This window comes from Bufo bufo, chromosome 3, assembly GCF_905171765.1.
Source record: "Bufo bufo chromosome 3, aBufBuf1.1, whole genome shotgun sequence".
In the NCBI taxonomy this organism is placed as follows: domain Eukaryota; kingdom Metazoa; phylum Chordata; class Amphibia; order Anura; family Bufonidae; genus Bufo; species Bufo bufo.
In genome coordinates, this window is record NC_053391.1 from 649556206 (window position 1) to 649578535 (window position 22330).

The window sequence follows — 22330 nt, forward strand, 5'->3', positions numbered from 1 at the left end:
ACACAGCGTAGAAATGGCCAACCTCTCACCATGACGTAGGAAGCACAGAGACAAGTCCGGCGCATTTGTAAACTGCATTGTAGAAAAACACAAAAAAAACAAAAAACACTTCTTAACTCATTAAAAAGAAGCTGCGGCTAATCTTCATTAAAGAGCCACTGCATCTCCGTGGCGCCTGATCCCGTCATGACGTAGATTCTCTCTTTTGTGGTTTTGTCACATTTTATTCTAAGATTTTGGAAAAACGGTCTCCTATAAATTGACCCGCTGGGTACGCTCACATGTGGTAGATTTGCTGCAGAAATCTCTCGAACTGTAAATCTATCCCACACATTACATCCGTTTCCTATAGAAAGTGAATGGATTTTGGCAGATATCGGAGATATGGAATAGATCTGTGACGTGTGAACATAGCCTATGAGAGTAGAGTAGGGGCTTTCCAGCGCAGATTCCTGTGTGGAAAAACCAGCAAAGTGTATGAGAATAGATAAGTCTCAGGTACACTTTGCAGATTTTTTTTCTACACAGAAACTGACCTGCTGTGTGGATTATGTCCGCTGTTTTAGATGAAGGGCGAGATCAAAACCGCACCAAAAACTGCAAATTCAGTTTTTGGTGCAGAAATGCATGGATCTTCTGTGTGTTCACCCGCACCGCTGCGCAGGTACCCTTATGAGGCGGGTTTACACATGGCAGATTTGTTAGAGGTTTTCAGTGCATGTCTGCAAACTACAGTAAAATGCACACCTTTGGGGGCAATTTTCTTTATTATTGCATTGTACTCATTTTGAGCTAAAAATCTTTTTTTTCAATTGGTCTTTATTAAAAATATGGAGTCCTTTTTTCTGTACAGAGCTGTGATGCTCTAGTAGCTTTTCCGTCATTTGGAGAGCAGACAGACTCCTTATCTCTGACCTTATAATCGCTCATTAAAGCTCAATCTTACTGATAAGAATATGGTTAAATAAGTGTAGTAGTTTAGAGATAAGGTTTCAGTTAGAAAAACTGTTAACCCTTTGTGACAGAACAGCTCAATATTTTTAATAAAGGCCAATTGAAAATGATTTTTTAGCCAAAAATGAGTAAAATGCAATTGTAAATAAAAATCACCTCCAAAGGTGTACAAACAGGTGAAACTCGAAAAATTAGAATATTGTGTAAAGTATATTTCAGTAATGCAACTTAAAAGGTGAAACTAACATGAGACAGACTACATGCAAAGCGAGATATTTCAAGCCTTTATTAGTTATAATTTGGATGATTATGGCTTACACCTTATAAAACACCAAAGTCTCAATTTTGAGGTACCCTTTACTCAGGTGGTATGGATTAATTAGCTGACTAGAGTGTGACACTTTGAGCCTAGAATATTAAAACCTTTTTACAATATTCAAATTTTAGGTTGCATTACTGACATAAATGAACTTTTGCACGATATTCTAATTTTGCGAGTTTCACCTGTAGCCTTTAAGACTACCTGCAGATTACACACTTTTTTTTCAGGCTGATTTTCGCGTGGAAAAATTGCAGAGTAATATAGTACCAGCAAAGTGTATAATATTAGACAATTCTTATGTGTTTTTCCATCCATGTATTACTGATCTGTACAAACTGTGTGTACTGCCACATAGCAATTTTTGTCCAGAAGAATACCTCTATAAGGCTAGGTCTACATGACGACATTTGTCGCGCGACAATTTTTTTTAATGGCAGTCTATGGTGTCGCACTGCAACATGCTGCGACTGCGACGCAACTGTCACAGAAAATCCATTCGAGATGTATTTTTCTGCGACTGTCGCGCCGCAGTATGTCGCATGTTGCAGTGTGACACCATAGACTGCCATTATAAAAATTGTCGTGCAGGGTGCAACAAAATGTTGCAGTGTAGTTGTGCCCCATCTGTTGCGTGACTTAATGTCGCGCGACAAATGTCGTCGTGTAGACCTAGCCTAAGCCAGGGTCAGATGTCAGCGTTAAAGAGGACCTTTCACCGATTCTTACCCTATGAACTAACTATACAGACATAGAGAGCGGCGCCCGGGGATCTCACTGCACTTACTATTATCCCCGGGCGCCGCTCCGTTCTCCTGCTATGCCCTCCGGTATCTCCGCTCACTAAGTTATAGTAGGCGGAGATACCAGTCCCTAAGTTATGGTAGGCGGAGTCTGCCCTAGCGCTGGCCAATCGTAGCGCAGAGCTCACAGCCTGGGAGGTTATTTTCTCCCAGGCTGTGAGCTCTGCAATGCGATTGGCCAGCGCTAGGGCAGACTCCGCCTACCATAACTTAGGGAACGGAGATACCGGAGGGCATAGCAGGAGAACGGAGCGGCGCCCGGGGATAATAGTAAGTGCAGAGAGATCCCCGGGCGCCGCTCTACATGTCTGTATACTTAGTTCATAGGGTAAGAATCGGTGAAAGGTCCTCTTTAAGGATGTGTGCTGTTCATGGTCTCTGCACATGTAACCATTGACTTTAGTGTGTGTATTCACACATCCAGTGGTTTTCCATGGACCATGGGTCAGTGGTGACACCAAAGAAGCGCACCCCATTTTGTTCATGATTTCAGATGCCTCACGCACATTAAAGTCTACGGGTCCATGAAAACCACAGAGATGACACGTAGGCCACCCAAGTTCAGTCTGCGGTTTTCACAGATTGTTGTTAGCAACTGAAGATCACAGAAGCACGGATCAAACACGGACAGTGTCTCAGATAAAGAACGAATTGCGTCGTCACGGACACATGTGAATGAGGCCTAAGGCTAGACTTATCCAGCGACATGCGGCCTGACATTAAGCAGGAGCTCCACCCGCCCAATTAGCTACAGTGGTCCGGCTGTGACTGATGAGCCAGCATCGGTGAAAACACTGATGCTGACGCATTAACCCTAGAGATGCTCGGTGAAAACACTGATGCTGACGCATTAACCCTAGAGATGCTGCGGTCAGTGCTGACCGCGGCACATGCGATGTATGGGGAGGGAGCTGTCATCGGGTCCCCGCGCTGCTGTGACGGGTACCTGATGGCTTGGAAGGCAGCCCGATGCGTTCTTTAGGCATCGTGGCTGCCTTCCATGAGAGCCTGCGAGATCCAGACCCCTGTATTACAGTGTGTAATACACTTACAGCCAATGCATTACAATACAGAAGTATTGTAATGCATTGTACAGGGGATCAAACCCCCAAAAGTTGAAGATCGAGTGGGACAAAAAATTATGCAAAAAAAAAAAAAGTAATAAAAAAAAATAGAGAGTTTTACAAAAAAAAAAGTTGTTAAAAGGGAAAAATAGAAAAGTAGACATTAGGTATCACTGCGTCTATCGACCGGCTCTATAAAAATATCACATGATCCACGCCGTAAAAATAAATAAATAAAATAGACACATTGGGTATCACTGCCTCTTTAACAACCTGCTCTATAAAAATATCACATTAGATGGCACCTCAGGTGAATGCTTTAAACATTTTTTTTTTTTAAACCATGCCAAAACAGCCATTTTTTTTCCTTGCCTCACAAAAAGTGTAACACCAAGCGATCAAAAAGTCTCATGTACCCTAAAATGGTACCAATGAAAACATCACCTCATCCCGCAAAAAATGAGCCCCCACATAAGATAATCACAAAAAAAATGAAAACCAATGGCATCCGTAAACTAATCCATCAAAATCTGTGCTGCAAAAGCCATATGGCACTCCTTCCGTTCTGAGTCCTGCATGAGCCCCCACAGCAGTTTACCACCACATATGGGGTGTTGCCGTATTCAGGAGAAAAGGAGTAACAAATTATGGGATGCTTTTTCTCCTGTTACCCCTTGTGAAAATGAAAAATTTGTGGCTAAAGCAACATTTTATTGCAAGAAAACCATATTACTTAGGGAACTTTCACACTTGCGTTTTTCTTTTCCGAGTGCCATCCTAGGGGCTCAATACCGAAAAAGAACTGATTAGTTTGATCCCCATGCATTCTGAATAGAGAGAAATTCGTTCAGGGTGTCTTCAGTTCAGTCACTGAACGGCGTTTTGGACGGAGGAAATACCACAGCATGCTGCGGTATTCTCTCCGTCCAAAATTCCAGATAAGTTGCCAGAATGCCAGGTCCAGGATTAATTTACATTGAAATGTATTAAAAATACCGGGATGTCGGATCCGTCCTTCCGGTCTGCGCATGACAAACGGAGAGACGGATCTGTTCTTGCAATGCATTTGTGAGACAGATCCGGATCAGTCTACAAAAGCTGGCCATTTGCATGCAGATTGCCTGATCCTGCAGGCAGTTCCGACAACAGAACTGCTTGCCGGATCACTCTGCTGCAAGTGTGAAAGTAGCCTTACCGGTAATTTCCTTTTCATGAATCCTCCATGACTGCATAACATGAGAGATGACCCGCCACCAAACAGGTAGGGACAGGAAGAATAAATTTGACCCCCTCCAGCTCCTTCTCAGTGTCTTTCTGAACCGACAGCCTAGAGAGTTTTCCCCTTTTTTTTCCACTCACACCAACATTTATCCAACACCTATATATACAAATATTAGTTGTTTTTTTTGTTTATATTTTTTGGGGGGGGGGGGGGGGGGGGGGGGGAATCCCATGCCGTCATGGAGGATTCATGAAAAGGAAATGACCTGTAATATGTTTTTTCCCTTTCATCCTCCATGACGGCATACCATGAGATCTAACAGATTACTTCTTGCTTAGGGAGGGACTATGGCCTGTAAAACTTTCCTTCCGAAACAGGTAATTTTTGGTAAATGTATGAGGGCTTGACCATGCTGCTGCCCTACAAATTTGTTCTATGGAAGCATTTGCTTTTTCCGCCCAGGATGTTGATACTGATCTTGTGGAATGGACCTTTAGGTTTTTTGGTGGGGGTCACACCCAAGGTATTATAGGACTCAGATATAGCCATTTTTATCCATCTGGACAAGGAATTTTTTTGTGGCTTTATGACCCTTATAAGTCCCTAGGAACTGCACAAACAATTAGTTTGACTTCCTGAAGGGTTTTGTGGCCTCTAAAAAAGCCAGGATGGCTCTCCGCACATCTAGCTTGTGAAATTAAACTTCCCCTTCCGATTTTGGATTAGAACAGAAAGAGGGAACTGTAATTTCCTCCTGCCTGTGAAAATTAGTAACAACGTTAGGAAGAAAGGAATTGTCTAACCTAAACAAGTCTGTCAGGAAACAGTAAAGATGCCCGTGATAAGAACATAGTCCTACCACTTTACACATCACTAGTCAGACCACACATGGAGTACTGTGTACAGTTCTGGGCTCCTGTAAACAAGGCAGACAGAGCTGGAGAGGGTCCAGAGGAGGGCAACTAAAGTAATAACTGGAATGGGGCAACTACAGTACCCTGAAAGATTATCCAAATTAGGGTTATTCACTTTAGAAAAAAGACGACTGAGGGGAGATCTAATTACTATGTATAAATATATCAGGGGTCAGTACAGAGATCTATCCCATCATCTATTTATCCCCAGGACTGTGACGAGGGGACATCCTCTGCGTCTGGAGGAAAGAAGGTTTGTACACAAACATAGAAGAGGATTCTTTACGGTAAGAGCAGTGAGACTGCTCTTACCGTCCCAGGCTATGAGCTGTGCGCTACGATTGGCCAGCGCTGCAGCAAGGGACAACCCTAATACAAAAACTCCGCCCTGTACAAAAGAGGGAGCTGCAGACACCGGAGCCTATACCGGGCGAACGGAGCGGCGCCCAGATATACTAGTAAGTGCAGGGGGAGCCCTGGGCGCCGCTCTGCCTACTGATATAGTGAAAGGTCCTCTTTAAGAAGTCTGCCTTTCCTTTACAGAAGTGGACCCACAGCAAGTGCTGTGAGGAATAACCCGCCTCCCACCTGGAGGGACAGGAAGACACTGAGGAGGAGCCGAAGGAGAGTCAAATTTATTCTTCCTGTCCCTACCTGGTTAGAGGTGGGTCATCTCTCATGGTAAGCCGTCATGGAGGATGAAAGGGAAAAATTAAACTTTTCATTTTCACAGTCACGGGTTTCCAAATTCCATAAAACGCTTAGGGGGGGGGGGTCAAAGTGCTCAGTACCCCCCTTTCCCCCCCAATATATTCTTTAAGAGGTGTAATTTTCAAAATTGGATCACTTTTGAGGGCTTCCACTTTAGGGGTATACCAGGGTCTCTTCAATTACAAAATGGTGCCTAAAAACAATTCTAGCGAAATCTGCCTCCAAAATCCATATGGCGCTTCCTTCTGACCACTGCCACGTGCCCATAGAGCAGTTTACCACCACATAAGGGGTATTTCTGTAAACTGCAGAATCAGAGTAATATATATTGAGGTTTATTTTGCTGTTAACACTTGCTGTGTTGCAAGACAAAATTGACTAATATTAAAAAATCTACCAAAAAGTAAAATTTTGAAATTTCACCTCCATTTTCCTTTAATTCTTGTGAAACACCTCAAGGGTTAAACAGTTTTGAATAATTTGAGGGGTGTAGTTTCTAAAATAGGGTCATTAATGGTTGGTTTCCATTACGTAAGCCCCTCAAAATCACTTTATAACTGAATTGGTGCTTAAAAAAATGGTTTTGGAAATTTTGGTGAAAATTTTAAAGATTGCTTCTAAAATTCGAAGCCTAAACGTCCTAAAAAAATAAAATGACATTTACAAAATTATGCCAACATAAAGCAGACATATGGGGAATGTTGATTAAGAATTTTGAAAATTGTGAATTTAAAAAAAAATGTTGGCTTACTTCATAAATAAAGGTTAAATATATTGACTCAAATTTACCACTATGTGTCACGAGAAAATAATCTCAGAATGGCTTGTATAAGTAAAAGCGTTCCAAAGTTATTACCACAAAGTGACGAAAAATCGGCCTGGGGTTTAAGATGAAAACTGGCCAGGTACTGAAAGGGTTAAACATTGATGGCCTATACTCAGCACAAGTCATCAATATCTAGTCGGGGTTAGACTACCAGCACCCCCAACAACCAGCTGCTGGAAAGCCACAGCACTTGGGGCAAGTGCTGCGGCCTCTCCTTAAGGGCTCATGCACACAAACGTTTTTTTGCGTTGCGTATACGGGCCGTATTTTCATTCCGTATACGGAACCATTCATTTCAATGGGCCTGCAAAAGATGCGGACAGCACTTTTAAGTCATGCAAGTTGCCATGCATCCCGCTTTATAAAGGGCCAAACCATTTCATATTTTACATCAGTCATGGCGGAACCCCTTTAAATGGCAGAGTTCAACATGTTCAGAGAAGGAGAACAGTGAAGGGAAAGGGATTCTTATGGAGTAGTCATTCTTGAAGAGTCCTTTTCTGATTCACTGAGGGGAGACCAGGATGCGGAGTTCTTGGCGATTGCTATTAGATGGGCTCCAGAAGAAAGCGAGTCGCAGATTGATGAAATAGGGCTATTCTTCCCCTGCAGCATGTACAAACAATACAGACCGCCACATGGATTATGGAAAATGTATTAAAATGAACTGCAGCTTTGATGTGAGGATGAAAGAGGATTCTGGGAAGCGTCAGGACAGTCTCATCTCTCATCCCAATAGAAGCACAGTGACATGATCCGTCAGCGCTTGGGCTCTCAGGAAATCCACATTTTCCACATAGTGGATTATCTACTACAATAACTCGGGCTCACCGGACGCCATATTAAAGGGGTTTTCGATTTTTACAATATTGATGGCCTATTAATATCTAAGCGGAGGGATCTGACTCTCAGCAACACCCCCCCGCCCCCAAACAGCTGCTTGAGGGGCTGCAGGGTATTTCAGCTTTTCACATGAATGGGACAACCCTGCAATACTCTGCACACTAATCAGACGGCAGCAGCTCCTGCCCAAGCAGCTAACCTATGGGGGTGCCGAGTGCCAGGCCCCCACCAATCTGATCTTGATGGCCTAATCTAAAGCCATTCTGATAAACTACAGGGGTCCCTGGTTCAGAACCACCACTGGAACAAAGATTTCAGCAGGACCCACGCGAGTCTTGATGTCCCTTGTGGGGCCACTGAACACTTACCGTGGGCCCTCGGTCAGGTTTGCAAGTCATTTTAAGGCTATGAACACCTTTGGGGGCAATTTGGGCACCAACCTGTTTTGGGCTTAGAGAACAAGCTGTATGAGGGCTTGTTTTTTGTGGGACAAGTTGTAGCTTTTAAATGGGGCCATTTTTACTGATTAACTTTTCTGGGAGGGAGGACTTCAATTCCGCCACAGAGTTATAAATTTTGTGGCGTTCATTTTTTGGCATAAATAACATGATACGATTACTCTTTGGATCAGTGTGATTACAGCAATACCAAATACAAAATATATATTTTAATTATTTTAAAAGTTTTTTTGCATCGCCACATCCTAAGACCCATAACTTATTTTTCTTCCTGCGGAGCTGTGCAAGGGCTTGATTTTTGAGGGACAACTTGTACTTTTCATTGGTTTTTTAGGGTACATAACACTTTTTGATTGCAGTTTGTGTTTTTTTGGTGGAAAATAAGCAAAAAAATTGCAATTCTGGCAGTTTTATTTTTTTACGTATTCAACATACAGGATAAATTATATGATAACTGTAGTGCGGGTCATTAGAGATGCAGCGATACCAAATATGTGGAGGGGATTTAACTTTACAATTTTTATCCACTGAAAAGCTTTTTTTTTTTACAATGGAAAAAGCTGTATTTTTTTTATTTGAGTTTTTAAAATTTAGTAAAACTTTATTCAACTCTTATTTTTACTAATTTATTAGTCCCACAAGGGGACTTTAACATCCGATCTTCTGATCACTGCTATAATACACTGTACTACTTTATGTAGCACAGTGCATTACATTGACAGGCAGCCCCTGGCTCCTGCCATCTCATTCACAGAGGTGCAGACAGAGTGAGCCCCTCCCCCATCACATATGGACTGCAGCAGCAGCAGCTCGTATTTGGCTTTAGAGCAGGAGCGCTGTCATGCAACAGCAGAGCTCCTGCTCTCCGCTGCTTAAACTAGACCGCTGTAAAAAGGTGGCTGCCTACATTAAGGCCTGTTTATGACCGCCGTAAAAGGTGTATTGGCCATCACTAAAGGGTTAAACATTTTCAGCAGTTTTTTGTACTACTATCTGTCGACTGTCAGCTTCTGCTTATACTAAACTCATTTAGGACATTATAAATTTGAGAAGAATCTAACTGAGTGTTTGAGCCCTCAAATCTGCTGGATGACGGGACTCAGGGTAAACAGAAACTGACAGTCTGCACATATACTCAAACTTAAACCTGTAGTACAAAAACTGCAGAAAAAATTTAATAAACAGTGATTGGAAATTTAATTTTTAGCCCAAAATGAGTAAATCGTAAACAAATTGCCCCAAAAGGTGTTCATAGCCAATAAAAACTGTAAAACCACTGGAGGACTCTATTCAATGAGCCCCTTAGAGCCCAAAGAGCAAGAAGTCCTCAGAAACCTCATGTAGTGGGACCACAATAAAAACACACTGTATGGTGCACCACTGGCTTGTGTTGGTTAGAACATGCTGACCGAGGCCGGTGTCAGCACCCGGCATACCCGGGCAAGTGCTAGGGGCAACAGCACCTGCAGGGGCCCACAGACAGCTGCCAGAAGCAATGAGCGCTTCCATCAATACAGAGGGAGGTCCTCCCCTCCTTCAGGCCGGCGGCACTCTGAATGGTGAAGCAGGAAGACTTCTCCCCGCTCCATCATTCAGCCTGCAGACACAGATCGTGCTGCCGGCCTGTGTGGGCAGAGCCTGCAGCCCAAAAATCTGCATAAGCTCCGCCCACAGTGCTGCATAGCGATCTGTGCCTGCAGGGAAGAGGACCGAGCTTCAGGGACGGGACAAGGTGACTAGTTACTGTGTTTTTTTGTTTTTAATACAGAGGGGTCACAGAGAACTTTATTACTATGGAGGGGGGCACAGAGGACTTTATTACTATGGAGGGGGAACAGAGGGCTATTACTAATGTGAAGGGGCACAATGGGCATTTCTACTATGAGAGGGCATTACTGTGAAGGGGTACAGTGGGCATTATTACTATGAAATGGGCACAGAGGGCATAACTACTGTGAGGGCACAGTGTGGGCATAACTACTGTGAAGGTTGTACAATGAGGGCAATACTACTGTGAGGGGGTACCATTTTTATTAAGTATTGGGGGATGTAGGGGGTGTTTGCTAGAGAAAAGGCCCCCCCAGGTGCCAAACACCGAAGGCACGCCACTGAAGCGGGGAACTATTTGCTCTCTGCTCCACCATTGAGCCGCCAGCGCTCCACAGCAGCAGCACGATGTCCTCACACATGGTCCTGCTGATCTGTGTAGGTGGAGAGCGGGGCAGGCTGAGAATCAGCCTCTGCTCCTCCTACACAGCAGTGCGATGTGTCACAGTATCCTGCTGCTGCTGATGGGGAACACGGATCATGGGAGGAGCCAGGTGACTGAGGAGAGGAGGATTTATGGCTTGTTTTTTTCACTTACTGGTAAGGGGGGACAGGGCACATATCTTGGCATATCTATGGTGAAGGGGGTATATGTTGACATATCTACTGTGAGGGGGCACATATCTGAGTAGACCTAAGGGACCGAAACACTGGGTAGAAAATAAAGGTAGGCACATAAGGACTGATTCCCATATATCCGCTCTATAGCATACTCTGTGTACGGTATTTAATCTATAATACATGCAGTTTCATTGCTGTAAGCGCTGTGCAAAATACCACAAGGGGCCCAACTGAGCCTTTATCGCCCAAGGGCCCACATGAACCTGGAGACAGCCCTGATGCTGACCACAGTTATACCCACAGAAGTTTTATGGCAGTTCCACTGGATTATGCACCCCCCACTGATCCACAGAATGGAGCATAAATGTTTGGCCTTTGCCCCCCCCCCCCCCCACTCTTTTCACAACCCACAAATTATATCCTTTGTTCTCAAGAGTAAGCTGCAGTCAGAAGTGTCTGCAAGCAGCTTATTCTCCACTCCCTATTGAGAACCTGTGCACGCTTGGCCGAGCCTAGTGTGCATGTGTATGGGGGAAGGGTTGTGAGGAATAGCTGCCACCAGAATGAGCATTCAGTTGACAGCTATGGATGATGTATGGCCATCTTAAATATGCCCAGGAGTTGTGTACTCAAAGACAAAGGATATTACCAACCTTTTATGGAACTGTCTGGATTCCCTTCATTCTTTACCCAGCACAGCGCCATAATTTTAGCAGTGGCTGAGCCAAGTACTGCAGCTCCGTTTCATTCTAGGGAATTGGTGCTGGCTGAAGGGCCATCGATGCTTTAATCAGGAGGTCCAGAGAGGCAAACCCCCACCGCTTTAACTTTTGAACTGGGGGGGGGGTCCAGTCTGCATATAATGGACGTTACACAGATGCTAAATGAGCTCACACTACTCCCATCAGAATGAATTTCTTTAAAGAGGTTGTGTCACTTTAGCAAATAGCATTTATTAAGAGAAAGTTAATTAAAGGCACTTATTAATGTAGTGTGATTGTCCATATTGCCTCCTTTGCTGGCTGGATTCATTTTTCCATTAAACTATACACTGTTAGTTTCCATGGTTACGACCACCCTGAAACCCAGCAATCCATCTATCGGAAAAAGCACCAGCCTATGTGTGCTTCCGCTGTCTCCGCCACCAGAGAGGCCGGCACTTTTTTCTCTAGTGTGCAAGCACGACCACAGCTGCTGGATTCCAGGGTGCTCGTAACCATGGAAATGAGCAGTGTATAACGTGATGAAAAAACGAAATCAAGCCAACGAATATGGACAATCACAATACATTAGTAAGTGGCCTGTATTAACTTTCTCTACATGATAAATGTTATTTGCTCAAGTGAGACAGTGCCTTTAAGATACTCTGATTTTCTCCCACCCTTTAAGCAGATACAACTGGCTTCCTATAACATAGGCTTTAGGGCGTGTGGATGATGAAGTAAGGAAATGCCATCACGAGCTGTAATGGTCAGAGGGGGTGATGTCAGCAATCACAGTCCGTGTAAAGCCCTCCACAATTAACTATATACATACAATGTAATAGTTCAGGGCTCATTTCATCATAGAACAGCGAGGATATAGACGTCCTGAAGCCACAGGGGTCCTCAGGATGCCCCACCTGTTCCTTCCCATTGTCCTCAGTCATGTCAGCGCACAGTGCGGGGCGCCCCCATGTACTGGATGGAAGGGGAGGGCTCCCCCCATCTCTAATCACACAATTCTTTACCCTCCCATCCTCCTCCATCAGGAGGCGGCGGATGCGGACAAGAACACAAAAGGAAGAAGCAGAATAACTTCCAGTGGCTCCCCACTGTGCTTACTCAAAGCTTCTTCCCTCCCAAAATTATATTTAGCTAAAGCCTCAAGGTAATAGGGCTGAGCTGCAGTACCATACACGGCCCAAGGACAAGAGAGGCGCCGTTACTAGAGAAAAAAAAATAAAACCTTCCGAACTACATGACGTGAGATTTTCTGCCAGGCTCCCGAATGAGGCCTCATGCATGTGATCCACATTTGTTGCGGATCATATACGGACCCATTCACTTCTATAGGGCCGCAACAGATGTGGACAGCACACCTGCAGCCAGCAAAAAAAGAATAGAACATGTCCTATTTATGTCCGTTTTGCGGAGAAGGATAAGACATATCTTAAGGAGTGAAAAAAAAATACATGTTTTGTGGATCTGCAATTTGCAGACCGCAAAAATGGCTGCGGCCGTGTGCATAAGGCCTATTGCGCACGACCGTAGGTGTCCCGTGCTCGGACCACATATGCAGATCCGCAATACACGGGCGCCGTTCCGTGGGCATTCCGCATCACTTCATGGGGTCCGCAAATCCAGAGATGCGGTGGAACAGAAGCACGAAACGGTACCCTACAGAAGCACTACAGAGTGCTTCCGTGGGGTTTCGTCCCGTACTTCCGTTCCGCAAAAAGATAGAACATGTCCTATCTTTTTGCGGAACAGGCGGATCGCGGACCCATTAAAGTGAATGGGTCAGTGATCCGCTGCGGCTGCCCCATGGTCGGTGTGCAGGAGGCCCAAGTCCTAAACCAAATTTTGTAACTTATCGGCCTCACGTGAAGACCACAGGAATGTGTGGAAGGAGTAAAGGGCTTTTTTTTTTTTGGGGGGGGGGGGGGGTTTAAATAACGATGACCGATCCTTTTCTATTATTGTGAAATCTGCTTATCTTGGCTTGGTCACAAAAATATTCTGCCACAAACCTCCATTTATAATCGGTGATTGCCTCAAGGGGTTGACTCACGAAGACACCTCCGCACAGTTATGGCATATGGACATAAAGGGGGATCCCACTCCGCTCCTGTTTTGGCAGACTCCCATCATCCTTTTATCACATGTCCAGTCATGCATCTAAGTGGCCTCCATGTAATATTATATGGGAGATGCCTCACTGGCTGTGGTGTCCACTGAAAATACATTGCTTTCTACATCCACAGCTTTTTAAAGTGACCGTTCAATTCACATGAACAGAACACTTACCCGACCTCTTCATCTTTCCAGCTGCAGATCCGACAATTCCTGGGCTCTTCTTCTCCCATCCAAGATGGCCGCACTGCTTCCCAGACTATCCTTCATGCTGCTCATGTGAGCAGTGCTGGCCAATCCTAGAGCAGGGCGTGTCTCGGGCTACCGACGCACACCACACATCAGGCAGTCTGAGAAGTTGTGCCGCCATCTTGGTTGACAGAAGAGGAGTCTGAAACCCGGTGGCTCAGCCACCGAGAAGATGAAAAGGGGGTCACTGTGTACGTGTTCTGTTCATTCCCCATATTTTCCTGAACGGGAGGGTCCCTTTAAAGCAGGGGGTGCACAACCTTTTCTGTTTGAAGGACACATTGTCAGACCGAAGCAATCACAAGGGCCAAAAGTAAAACTTTATTTCCAACTCAAATACTTTACTTTTGGGATACTGTACATGCAGTATATACCATAAATGTCCGCTACAATCCCAGGACTCCCATCCAGTTGGATGAAAAATACATGAGAGCAGCCACAAGACATATGGCTGTTACCAGATGGTTGGGGGCCGCACAGAATGGTACCCGGAGCCGCATGTGGCCCCCCTGGGCCACAGGTTGTGCAATCTGTTTTAAAGTGTTGGAGCACACAAGACATCTATAAGCTTGGACACTTGGGGGTGCCAAGGAAAACTGACTTGGCAACCAGATTCCACCTTTCATTTTTCAGATCTCCTTTGGAAAATGAATCAGATTGGTTGCTAGGGGCAACCAAGTCTGGTTTCATTTGCACCAGTTATGATAAATCTCCCCCTATTGCTCTAAATATTTCCATTCTAAAAATGTGAAGGGAACACAAATCGCAGGGTTACCGCGCCTCTCTAACCGAGTCACCTAAATATAAGTACACCTAGAATAAAATAGTGGTGGATATGGGAAATGAAACCTGAAAACGATAACTTTGGCAGACAGGCCTTTCCTGCAGAGAAAGGGCATGGCCCTGAGATTCACAGGCCGCCCGTTATAGCTGCGGCTGTAAATAGTCCCGACATGGCAGAGGTCCACGTCTCTATTTATACACAGGAATGCTACTATCCCCCGCGGCTTCACGCTATATCCCGTCAGTACGTGTGAACGGCGAGCGATAAACACGTGACCCACATTCAGCCTAAAAACCCAGGAAATAGAATAATAATCATAATACAAGCAACTAAACCAACAGCAATAAAACCCTGCAGACCGGTATGGCACCGGAAGAAAGCGGTCGCGGTTTACAGTCTGCACAATCCCGTTAAGGCTACTTGCACTGGAAATTCCACACCAAAAACAACATGTGTTACTCGCGGTTATTAGTGCGGATTGAATGCAGTTTTGCCGCAGATGTCATCCTTGTTCTGAATAGGGTGAAATCCACAAAAATAATTGACATGCCGAGGATTTCAAAACCACACAGAACAAAAAATTAAACTGTACGAGATTTGTCTAATCTCATACATTTTGCAGAAACTGCATTAGGGCTCATGCTGCACATGCACGTGCCGTGTTTTGCAGCCCACAAATTGCAGATCCGCTAAACACAGATGCCGCCCGTTTGCGTTCCGCAATTTGCATAACAGGCGGCCCATTATAGAAATGCCTATTCTTGCCAGCAAAACGGACATTATCTATAATTTTTACGGGGCCACAGAAAGGAGCAACGGATGCAGACATCACACGGAGTGCTGTCCGCAACTTTTGCGGCCCCGTTGATGTGAAGTGGCTCGGATGCGGACCCAAAGAAAACGCGGCTCTGATGCGGAACCAAACCACGTTCGCGTGAATGCACCCTTACGCTGCGTTTTTTTCCACGTCAGGAGAGAGGACAGGTGCTCTTTAATCCCTTAAAGGAAAACAAGTGATACACAAATATTAGTTGTCTGCACAATTTCTCAATCTGCAGTATTTTCTGTCACATGACCTAGGAGCTGCTCAGCCCCATAGAAGTAAATGGAGCTGAACTGCAACACCAAGCATAGCCACTATATAATGTACGGCGCTGTGCTTGGTGAGCTGAGAGAAGGCCGTGGCACTACTGAGAGCGCCGGTGCCTTCTCAAACTGCTGATCAGCGGGGGTCCCGGGTGTCAGACGCCCACTGATGAGAGGATAGGTCATCAGTAAAAAAATAAAAAATTATATAAAAACCCCTTTTAAGGCTCTTGGAAGGGGGACAAAAAATAAACGAACCAGCTGCAACACAGGAGGGGGAACGTTACTGTTTGTCACATCACTTCTGCACTAAATAGGTAGCTTGGATCTACATTAATTCAGGGGTACTGCCTGGGGTGTGAATTAATGGAGGGGCTGACATTTGTTGCTAGAGATGTAGGCACTGGTTGGAAGTTTGGGGAACAGTCTCGGCTCTGCTTAATCTGCCCTGACTAAGCCTAAAACTAGGGATCGACAGATTATCGGTTTTACAGATATTATCGGACGATATTCAGGATTTTGACCGTTATCGGTATCGGCATCTATTTTGCCGATATTCCGATAACGTATGGGGAACACAGAACGCGCTGCTGACAGCGCTCTCCGTGTTCCCTCAGCAGCACAGGGGAGAAGGAAGCCGTGTCTCCTCCCCCTGTGCCGCTGCCACCAATGAGAGGAGGGAGAAGGAGGGGAGGGGCTCTGGCCACTGCACCACCAATTAAGTTAACTCTCGCATTCATTCATATACAGGAGGCTCCCGACCTTTATGACAAGTAGCTGCGATCTGCGGCAGTTAACCCCTCAGATGCCGCACCTGAGGGGTTAACTGCCGCGGATCGCAGCTACCGCTCATAGAGGTCGGGAGCCGGCTATGAGATTCTGCAGCCAGCTCCCGCCTCCTGTATATGAATTAGAGAGTTATCTTCATTGGTGGCGCAGTGCACCCCCCACCTAAGCCCCCCCCAGTATTAATCATTGGTGGCAGTGGCCACAGGATCCCCTCTCCCCCTCCTCCTCAGTGGCAGTTCCCATCAGAGCCCCAGCAGTGTAAGCCTGGGGCTCTGATGGGTTACCATGGCAACCAGGACGCTACTGAAGCCCTGGCTGCCATGTTCAGCTCCATGCTGCTGTGTGCACAAAGCACAGAATATTCACAGAATAACGGTATGAATTATCGGCTATCGGGCTGGAAGTTCCCAGATTATCTGGTCGATCCCTACCTAAAACCACAGACAAGTTCACTGAAATATGCAAAACTGCTGATCAGTATACAGTAGTGTATCTAAATGTGATCTTTATACTCTGCTGTCAATGATTATCCCTTTATTTCCGCTAGCCCAGGATATAACAGACAGCACCTATAGACCTGACCACCCAGCAATATAATACCGCTGGAGTACGTGAGACGCCCCGGCTGCATACATGAACACCTTCAGAGATGATCAGTGACCGGCGCTCGGGCTTTATCCAAACACTATCGATGAAAAGCAAACATCTGCTCGAGTGTCGGCATAACTCGCTCCACAGCCATAAAGCCCTGTGTACACAGAGCAGCACGGCCCTGTGTACTGACACCCACCATACAGATGACCAGCAGAAACATCAACACCGCTGCGGTTTTTGCATATGTGTTCAGATTTATTTTGCAGTTATTTTCTGGAAACTGCAGCCTTTTTGGTTGCAACTGAGACAATCCTGGTAAAGACCCGTGACAACACCACAAATAAATGGCCCTAAGAACAAATAAACTCAAAAGTTTCGACGAGGCCTCCAGACTTTGTGGGTGGAAAACCCGAAGCTAGCAGTCATAGTGGATGAAATCTTAGGCGACGGTCACATCTGCGGCAGAGGAACAGACTACCGGAGCTTACCATATCTGGCATAGCCGGATCCCCATTCACTACAATGGTATCCGATTGCCTTCTGGCGTAAATCTACGCAGCGGTATTCGTGCGTCCAGATCCCCATAGTGAATGGGGATCCGGCAGCATCCGGCTATGCCACATAAGGTAAACTCTCGAAGTCTATTCCTCGGCTGGAGCAGAGTTAGGGTCCATTCACACGACCGCACTTTGGGTCTAGATCCGTTCCACAATTATGCGGAACGGGTGCGGACCCATTCATTTTCAATGGGGATGGAAAAGATGCGGACAGCACACAGTGTGCTGTCTGCATCCGCACTTCCGTTCTGCGGCTCCGCAAAAAAAATAGAACATGTCCTATTCTTGTCCGCAGCTGGTGATGGATCATGTGACGGACCATGTGATGAGCGTAGTGACATCATCAAAGGTCCTATTCCTCACAAAAGAAGACAGAAGAGATGCCGGCTGCGCAAACAAGTGGATTACGGCGAGTTAAATTTATTTTTAACCCCTCCAGGCCTATATTCAGAATGCTATTATTTTCCCTTATAACCATGTTATAAGGGAAAATAATACAATGTACACAACCTTGAACCCAAACTTCTGTGAAGAAGTTCGGGTCTGGGTACCACATTCAGTTTCTTATCCCGCGCGTGCAAAACGCATTGCACCCGCGCGATAAAAAACTTAACAACGGAACGCAATCGCAGTCAAAACTGACTGCAATTGCATACCTACTCGAGCGGGTTTGCCGCAATGCACCGGGACGCATCCGGATACGCTCGTCTGCAAGGGGCCTAAGGCCTCTTTCACACTAGCGTTTTTACTGGATCCGGCAGGGTTCAGCAAAAACACTTCCGTTACTGATAATACAACCGTCTGCATTAGTTATGAACGGATCCGGTTGTATTATCTTTAACATTGCCAAGACTGTTCCGTCATGAACTCTATTGACAGTAAATGGGGGATGGATTAGTTTTCTATTGTGGCAGAGAAAACGGATCCGTCACCCTTGACTTACATTGTGGGTCATGACGGATCCGTCTTGCACCTCAACCCAGGACGGAAAGAAAACTGTAGCATGCTGCGGTTTGCTCTCCGGTATGGGATCGCAACTAAACGGAACTGAATGCATTTTGGAGAATTCCGTTCTGTTCAGTTTTGTCCCCATTGACAATGAATGGGGACAAAATGGAAGCATTGTTTTTAGGTATTGAGACCTTATGACGGATCTCAATACTGGAAAATGTAAACGCAAGTGTGAACGTAGCCTTAAACTAAAAAACGCCCAGGCAGTATCCCTGCCACAATATAGGGGGCAAGAAATCTGCAAACCCATCACTGACAGATCACTGCAGAACCTCACACAGGCCGTGAGGAGATCTGTACCGGCAGAGATCAGGGGGATATGGGGCGAGGGCGCGCCCTGCCGGGGGGGGGGGGGGGGGGACATACATGGCTGTATTCAATGGTGCAGTTAAAAAAAATATATATATATATATATATATATATATATATATATATATATATATATATATATATATATATATATATATATATATAATAATCATCAAGAAAAAGCCGTGGTTCTCAATGTTGCGGTTCTAACGCATTCATTTAATATGTTCAGCTCAAAAAACCATGGAAAAACTGCATGTAGTATGAACTACACCGACCCACGACATCTGAATACACGGCCTCACTCGTAGGTTGTTTTTAACGCTTTTTTTGCAGTGAAGATGACCGCTACAAATATTACCTGAAAGTCTATGGGAAACGTGAAATGCGGGGCGCACAAGTACGGTATGTTCTGCTGCTGGAGTTTGCGTTAATAAGGTGGCATTATTTTGGTCCTCCAGTGTTTAAAAACCCAGCATGCGGTAGGCTTTTCTTTCCTGGCGTTTTGACATCCTCTCTATAGGGAATAATGCAGCAGCATGCCCTCATTGCAGCCTCTCTTCTCAGGTGGTTTCCCATACACTTCTCTAAATGGGGGGGGGGATCTGTGAAACCAGATGTCAAAAACGTATAACCAAAATAATTCACTTTTTTTTTTAATAGTTCAAAAACAAACTGCCACATTAAAGCAGTGAGTGAAGGCAGCCTTAGGACGAGATCACAGGGAGGGTTTGTCGTCTGCAGAATTATTTGCAGATTCTGTGCAAAAAAGAAAACATAAAGCAGGGGGGGGGGGCTGCAGGATAGGAGGACGCGGCGCTCATGTGGCCCCTGGTTTATACTGCGAGAGGGTCCGCTACATTCAAACTGAAAAACCACGCGCATAACAGTGCAGTCACAATACTGTATTTTTGGCCCACATTTTTTGCGGATAGGATGCGGACCCATTCATTTCAACAGGTCCGCAAAAAACGCAGACAGCCCGTGTGTCTGTTCCGTAACCCCACAAAAAAAAAAAGATATAACTTTGTCCTATTCTTGTCCCCTCTGCGGACAAGGACAGGCATTGACGGGTGCAACACAGAGGTCACATGGACGTCATGCGTATTTTTGGCGGATCTATGTTTTGCAGACGGCAAAACACACAGTCATGCGAGTGCGCCCTAATACGTGGCAGATTCTGACAAAGGCAAAATCGCCTGTGTGAACTAGTCCTTACATTTCCTGTTCCTTTTTGAACCCCACTTCGGGCTTTTGCTCAGTGGCAATATAAATGTGAAAACATGTCACCGCTCCCGAGCCCTCACCGCCCTGCAGCAGACCGCACTCTGCCGCCCTCCGGCACCGCGGTTGGTGCAGGAACTTTTCGGGGATATTTTCATGGCGCAGAATAAAAAAGTTATGGTTACAGCACATGGGATTTCAGGAAACCCCATCTGGAGTCAAGAAATGTAAATAGGCGCCAGGCAAGACAGCACCCCCCGCATCCGGGGCACAAGGGACCCTCCAGGCCACAATGAGTTAACAGGTCATCACATGTCGACTCCCATTGACGCAGCAAACGTACACCGTGGGGGTGCAGCCCCAAATGTAGCATCACCCGCAACTTACTGAGATCTGCCCGCCAGCGCCCACGCCCCAAAATACGTATAGAGCGCATTGGCAGCGGGAACGTCGGAATGCACCAAATTTAGCAAGTCGTCCCCCCCCCCCCCCCGGGGGATATGGATGGATAGATAGATAGATAGAGATAGATATATATATATATATATATATATATATATATTACACACACACACACAGACGTGACAGGACTGTGCACAGGTAATAACACAGGAGGCAGCAGAAACTAACCCCAATTTTTGGATGTGCCCCCCCACCACCACCACAAACTGAATCCTTTACACCCCAAAAGACAAACTTCAGAGAGGAGTCCAAGAAAGTTTATAAGAAGAAGTGCAGGAATACCATGGAGGAGTCTGGGGGTGATGTCACCTCACCAGGACCTGTGATGTAGCAGCGAGGAGTTTGTCAGCGCGGAGTGTTACACCGAATATAGGTGACCACACACTCGGCTCTGCTACTTCAGGAGAGTGACACTGAGGCCTCTGTGTGACACACACATAAAGTAACAGTCCTCAGCCTCCGGCCGCCATCATGTACTTGCCCCCCTCCCCAGGATTATAATGACCAGCGCCGAGTAAACTTCATCCCCCCCCCTCTGACTTCTTCACTCCTCAGCGTCAAAGCGCAACGTCGTGTCTGAAAAAGGCGCTAAACTTCCCGAGAAGGGCGCTCCCCGTACCTGTGTGAGGGCCCCGGGCTCCCCCGTTACCGCCGCCGCCTCCTCCCTCCTGCAGGCTCCGTTACTCGGGCGGCTCCGGAGGATGTCGGCGATGCTGCTGCTGCTGCTGTGTGGGCTGAGGCCGCGCAGTCTCCCTGGGGAGGAAGACGAGAAGGAGGAGAGAGGAGGGAGGGCTGCACAATATGGCCGCTTCTGAGGGGAGGTCACAGCCGGCGGACAGATTATATATTAGCTCTAGAAAGATGGAGGACCCTTCACGTCTAATAGCCGGGGCTGCGCCTTCTCTGTGGCGCCGGGCGTAATGGCGGCGCCCACATCCTGACTGAAAAGAGAGGGCGACACTTGTTGCTTGTGAGGAAAAAGTGCGTCTTCTCCGCCCTGAGCATCCAGAGCGGCCTAAAAAGTGCAAATGTCGCCTGTCTGGGCAGAATTTAGGGCTAAAAAGTGGGAAAATAATGTAAAATCGGTCAACAGAACCGAATTATTCCTTACGGGGAAAGCTGGTTAATGGCAACATGGCCGCCGTTTGGGCTTAGGGCTCAGCACACAAACTTATTTTTTGTCTGTGTCCAGTCTGTTTTTATTTTTTTTTTGTGGCCCGTATACGGAGCCATTCATTTCAATGGGGGGCAAATAACGGAAATGACTTTGTATCGTATGTCTGCAAGGAATAGAACATGTCCTATTGTCCGTATTGTGTACAAGGACGCGCATTGTTACAATGGGGCAGCAAAAAAAAAAAAAACACGGATGTAACGCGGATCTCATCTGTTTGTTATACGGTCGTGTGCATGAGCCCTTGTACAGGGGTTGTCGCTCGACCGTGGAGACAAATATAGTGGCGGACGAGAGGGTGTTCACAGAGGATTCTGACCAATCGTCACAAAGTGTTTTGGGGGGTTTTCAGCACTCGTTTTTTTAAAACTGCTGCGGGGGGGGGGGGAGGAAAGAAGTGACGGATTCTTTCTTGGTGCGAATGCTGAGTCGAATTCACTTCCAAATTTCGCATTGACATGGGTAGGATCGAAAAACGTGTTAAAACTACTACTGCTAAAAGAACGCGAGGAATCCTGAAGTAGAATCTGTTTATTTTTTTTGTAACAGAAAAAAAAGCTCCATGTGAACATACCCTAAGCACATGACATGATGCAGAAGGGAAGTACTAGCAGGTGGAGAGACGTTTCGTCATTTAAACCAATGTTTACCCCCCGATTCGACTGTTTTAACGAAATTGTGGCATGGCCCGACGCAAAGCAGACGAACAGAACTACAGACATACATAAAAAAGACATACACCTACATAAATTGGC

General features: G+C 45.9%; 1 protein-coding gene across 1 annotated transcript in view; it reads right to left on the reverse strand.

Moving 5' to 3' along the window:
* RDX (radixin) overlaps positions 1-21241 on the reverse strand; it is a 107560-nt gene extending 86319 nt beyond the window's left edge. Inside the window, exon 1 of the mRNA XM_040426260.1 lies at positions 21021-21241. The gene's annotated coding sequence lies outside the window, so the exon portion shown is untranslated. The remainder of the gene's footprint in view (positions 1-21020) is intronic.
* Positions 21242-22330: the final 1089 nt, after the last annotated feature.